General features: G+C 41.4%; 2 protein-coding genes across 6 annotated transcripts in view; both read right to left on the bottom strand.

Moving 5' to 3' along the window:
• Positions 1 to 6,000, bottom strand: part of nkiras1 (NFKB inhibitor interacting Ras-like 1) — a 284,351-nt gene that overhangs the window by 80,627 nt on the left and 197,724 nt on the right. The gene's annotated exons all lie outside the window — the stretch shown is intronic.
• thrb (thyroid hormone receptor beta) overlaps positions 1 to 6,000 on the bottom strand; it is a 144,500-nt gene that overhangs the window by 34,416 nt on the left and 104,084 nt on the right. The window lies entirely within an intron of this gene.

The following is a 6,000-nucleotide window of genomic DNA, read 5'->3' as shown; positions in this document are numbered from 1 at the left end:
CGGTAACACTTTCTATGAAGCCCATTCTTATAACGCATTATGATGCGATCATAATACGGTTATAATGAGGTTATAATGATTTATGATTGGTGTTATAATTACTTATACATGTTCATGATGTGTTATAATAACAATTATAAGCAGATTATAATGTTTTTTTATAATGTTTTATAAGGGCTTAAGCATCATAATGTATCATAAAGTATTATAACTATTCTCTCATGAACGCATTATAATCACAGTTATTATACATTATAACATTATAATAATTTATTATAAGTGTTATGTCAAATAATGGCTGTATGAAATGGTATAATGCTTAAACAGTGATTATAAACCATTATAAGCGGTCAGTGGATGCGTTAAGTAAAGTGAGGACACTCTGGTGGGTTATAGAAAGTCATGATACATTATAAGTTGTTTATAAGCTGTCATTGGATGCTTTAAGTAAAGTGAGGACACTGGTGGGTTATAGAAAGTCATGATACATTATTAGCTAGTTAAAAAATCAATACAAGTGGTCATACTTTGCCTAAGGAATGTCCCTCTGGCACCCTCTAGAGGGCACTTCTATCCAACACTTTATTTTCCCATGATCCATTGCGTCACACCACAACGGAAGTCGGTTTTCAACCCCGTAGTAGCATTCTAGCGAGCGGCTAACTGGTAGCGTTAGCCACCGGTTTGTAGGCACCAAATGTGGGGGCTCCGGGCTGCCAAAACCGCCCTGACTAATCTGATGTTTTGTCAAGTCTACAAAACGAATTACCGAACAAACACCACCGCTTCTGTGTGCACGGCACGCCTCTGCAACTAGTCATGGCTATCGTAGCCGTTAGCTTTGCTGCTGCTGACGGCTAACAGCAGCAGCAAACATACATCAGGACGTCAGCTGTTAAAACCCTCCCGTTGTCGGACACAACATGAAACTACTCCAGTTAGCTCAGTCATGTTGGAACTAGGATATCCGCTGGAAAAAATATTTTTTTCATGGGCTGTTTATTGAGTTATTTAAGACACTGCTAACGGCTAACAGCTAACGTTAATCTAAAATGTAATGAATGGAGTGTCATGGCGACACCCAGCGTCGTTCTCCGGAAAGTGGTGGATAGGGTCAACAAGAAAACAGAATTATTAAGTGCCTGGTCAAAAACAGAAAGTGGGGATATAACATCTGTTAAATTTTAACTACAGACAACTTTTAATCTTAAAAAAAAAAGAAGGGTGCCAGAGGGACATTCCTTAGGCAAAGTATGACCACTTTGTATTGAATTTTTAACTAGCTAATAATGTGTCATGACTTTCTATAACCCACCAGTGTGTCCTCACTTTACTTTAAAGAATTCCAAATGACAGCTTATAAACAACTTATAATGTATCATGACTTTCTATAAACCCACCAGCGTGTCCTCACATTACTTAAAGCATCCAGTGACCGCTTAGAATGGTTTATATTCCACTGGTTTAAGCATTATACCATCTCATACAGCAATTATTTTGACATAACACTTATAATAAAGTATTATAATGTTTTATAATGGTATAATAACTGTGATTATAATGCGTTCATGAGAGAATAGTTTATAATACTTCATGCTTACATCATGATGCTTGAGCCCTTATAAAACATTATAAAAAAACATTATAATCTGCTTATAATTGTTATTATAACACATCATGAACATGTATAAGTCATTATAACACTAGTTATAAATCAGTATAACCTCATTATAACTGCATTATGATCGCATCATAATGCGTTATAAGGAGGGGCCTCATAGAAAGTGTTACCGTTCTTTCAGTATAAAGGTAGATATGCATGTGTTGTTTGATTATAAAGCAGCTCTAGGTTCTATATTGTTAATAATACTGTGAAAGTATCAAAGTCTCAGTCCACAGAGAAATGCACACACACAGGCCTTGACACTTAAAACAGCTGTCAAAACTTCTGGAAGTTTGTGATGTCACAACAAAGTTGCTGGTCTCAGCCACACCCAAAGCCCCGCCCACTCGCACCCACAAATCAAACTTGCAAGATTTGGTCTACCTGAAAACTGTTCCATTAAAATGATCAGCTGATCAACAGAATGGCACTAAGGATCTCTTTGTCATTTTCTTCTATGGTTCTACATCGTAAAACGTGGGACCTTTAAATACACGGCCTTAAAGCTTTTGCTCTCACAAGTGCATGTAGCGTCGTACTTCTTAAACTGGGATAGTTTCCTCAATGGTCCAGACTGAACTTTAAAGCTTTAACCTTATCTCCAGACATATATGGACCTTGGGATGGGTTGTAATGAGCATTATTTAGTCTCTTATTATATCCAAGGATTACAATAATTTGTCTGACCTACTAAGTAAAACACCTGTAATGACATGAGTGAGAGCAGTCAGAAACCTGACTGATGGGTTTACATGCCTCTGGCTCCCATAATCTGGTTCCTCTGGATGTCATGTTTACAACATACACACGGACATAACCCATTTGCACACACACTAACTCACAGCGAAGCTCCTACCACAGCTGTCACACTCAAGTCCACAGCTTTTCCCACCTTGCTTTTACTTCTTAATTCTCACCAAATAAAAAATACTTTAAAATACTTCTACAAAATAATCATTGTTCAAAAGCCATCACACCTGCCTTATCATCATCAGACCTTGATGTACTGTATATCTGTCAGTGCAGCAGTCAGCAGAATAACTAATCAGGTCGCAGCAGCGGCTGCACAGTCCATTTACCAGTTTGTACCACACACCAAGCCCTGATGCAGCATCTCCTTCATTACTGGGTATGGCAGAGCAGCAGCAGCAGAGAGTCACACTGTGCTCCTATCTGTCCTGTAACTGGCCGTTGTAGGTTGACTAACCAGGAAGCCAAACATCCTTGACTGGCTGTCCTCATGAATCCGCCTCCACATACAGTACGTTCGTCTACTTTCCTGTCGCTGCAGCCACAACAAGAGAACTCCTGATTGTGATGATTAGCTGGAGGAAGTGGGGGCTGGGTACCAGTTCACCGAGGCATGCATCCTCTCTCTGTGTGCTGTGCTAATCAAGCCTGGGGTTTCTGATCAGGGCTTCTTTGAATCCACCTGCAGCCAGCAGCGAGACAGAAGCCCTGCAGGCATCGCTGACTCACACAGATAAAGAGGAGGAGCGCCCTTTAAGTCACACTGAAGACCTCAGGTGTTGAGGAAAAAAACGATTTCACTTTCCCTTTTAAAGTGTACGCTGCAGACAGTACAATGAACAATGAGTTTCACTGAGTCAAGACTGTTAAGTGTTTACAATGAAAGTACTATTAAAAAGAGGAAATGGAAACATGCTGTGGTTGACTACGCTTTGAATTTCAATGTAAAGGTACATTCTGTAGCTACGGTAGCTTCTAATACAGCAGGTCTCATTTACAAGTTCCTGTTAGCTCGGCTGTGTGTTAATGTAGAAAAACAGCACAACTGAGATTCTGAAATGCTACACGCAGCCACTGGACCTGGATCAGAAACAGCTCCCAAAACCAAAACGTCTCATTCAAACATCCATCTGCTCAGTGTATGTTAACATTTATGTCCTGGGAAAATCACATCTGCCTAGTGTTTTTCTCAGGACAGGCCAGACAACATCGGTCACATAAACAGGGCTCCAGTCTGCCCCTAAATGGAGGCATTTTGCCCCCAAAATTGGGGACTTTGCAAGTACATTTTTCATCTACTTGCACATGTGCAACCAGTGTTACATTTTTTAACACTGGTGAAACATGGTTCAACTCAAAGAATCTGGGATCTGCCATTACAGGTGGAAGGCCAATGTGTGTGAGGATCATGAATGAAAAGATGTGAAAATTTGCTTTGATTTACGTTAGGGCTTTGATATTTGCCCAAAAATATAAATATTAATAATCAAATATTTATTGATAATAGCGGCCCGCCACTCCTAAATGAATGTGGAGGAAACACTGTGTATATTTCAACTTCTCCCTCTGTGGTTGTCGCACTCGCAGCCTTTTGCTCCGCCATTGTTTTTCAGTGAAGAAGTGTGAACAGGCGTCAGGCGATAATGACGTGATTCGAAAAATGAAGTTTGATGTCAAAGCTCTAATTGACATCAATTTACAGTGTGCGCCCCTAAAATTTTAAGTGTGGGGGCCACTGTGTTCCTTGTAAATAACGTGAGTCTGGAGCCCTGATAAAGCTATTGTATGTGTGAGTGTTTACGGTCAGTTCAGACATTACATAAGGTTCACAGCACTCCGGTGGTGACCATCTTTTTACTGCTGTCGAGTCACAAATACTTAACCAAACCTGTCACCTGTGCAGCAGCGTGCTGTTGAACCTGCGGTAAGTGAACGCAGCTCTGAAATACGTTAAAAAAAAACAAAAAAAAAACAATCACCGATGGAAACGTCTCGCATGGCGGCTCGGCCACTGACAGGAGCACCAACCCAGAGATGAGATGTGTCAGATTCGTTTCACCGGTCTGCACAGCGCCCTGTCTCCCTCGGGTCTGCAACTGTGTGTGTGTGTGTGCGCTCTGTGACTGTGTGGTGACACTGCTCCCTATGTCGTGTGTGTCCTCTGTAACAAACAGTGCAGGGTGGTTTACTTAGGTTTAAAACCCCCTCCTATACCCAGTGAATGTTATTAGAGGTGCCTCCATCCCACAGATGTATAGTGCGTCTGCTCAGAGTGATAAAATTGTTACCTAAGGGTGAAACCAATGTTTGAATCCAAATTCTCCACCTGTCTCATAGAAACAGAGGAGCAGAGTGGAACAGTATAATGTGTGGATTTCATCTCGCTGCAGGCAAACCATTTGTTACTCACTTAAGAGAAACAAGAGCTCTGTTTCAGACAGTTTCGCTCTGACTGAGGTACGGAGTTCGTTTCACGCCGATCAGGTAGTTGGTTTCATGTTGTGAGCAATCTGTGCATTATAACCGTTGGAAACAATTAGATAACTAATGATTCAGGAAGAAGATATGTACGGATGATATAAATATGATTGATAAGCAGCACTGTCATATGGACTAACCAGACAGACCAGTTCCTCTAGGACATCTAAACAGCAGTCTTCACAGTAATGTAACACTCAACTGGCAATGTGCCAACAAGTGTAAAGGAGCACACACACACACACACACACACACACACACACACACACACACACACACACACACACACACACACATGAAGGATGCTCTTATCTTTTGCGGTGAAAACTCAGGTGGATATTTCATCACTAAGCCATGACTGTGTTCTTCAGTAACTGGTCCATCCCCCCCCCGAACCAACCAAACACGTTCCAACAACTGCAGCAACGCCTCGACAGGTAAAGGACCAATTTACCTACACCTGAAGGTTAGGAGCCACACCTTCAGAAAACATGCACGGATCTCATATAGAGAGGACAGACAGCTCCACAACGTGAGATGCTATGTATGCCAAAGTACAAGTACAAGCAACACAGCAAAGGTTTTCAAAACTAGGTCACCTCACCAGCCGGTCTGACTGCAGAAGCCTACCTGGATGAGCCCAGACGTCTTCAACTTCCACAACCGAGTCTAGTTTCTGTTGAAACTGAAACTCTCTTTATGTTGGTGCCACGGTGGGTTCAAGTCCAACCACCCTGCCACTGACTTTCTGAGTCAGATTCAGATTCAGGTTCAGGTTTAGTTAACTTTTTTTAATGCGAGAGTTCAGTTCAAATCTACCCATGCACAGAAAAAAACACACACTTGTCAGACTGACGAAGATGAATTTGCAGAACATTTTTGTCTTTGCATGAGTTTTCTTAAGGTGCAGTGTGTTGAGCTCTCAGGGACACAGTGTTAAGGTCTTTTATAACACTATTTAAAACATTAAAGGGATAGTTCAGCATTTTGGCAAACCAGTTAATTGTCGGTGCAAGCTGTTTTTAGAATGGCGGAGCAGAGCTGCAAGCTGCTCAGAGCTATGCTACAGAGGCTAATGGGATTTCTTGGTTTCCCTCATCAAACTCATC

Source organism: Trachurus japonicus, chromosome 11, assembly GCF_045865225.1.
Source record: "Trachurus japonicus isolate A0001 chromosome 11, Traja_1.0".
Classification (NCBI taxonomy): domain Eukaryota; kingdom Metazoa; phylum Chordata; class Actinopteri; order Carangiformes; family Carangidae; genus Trachurus; species Trachurus japonicus.
Note: the sequence above shows the minus strand (reverse complement) of the source record. Positions and strands in the feature narration are given on the sequence as shown.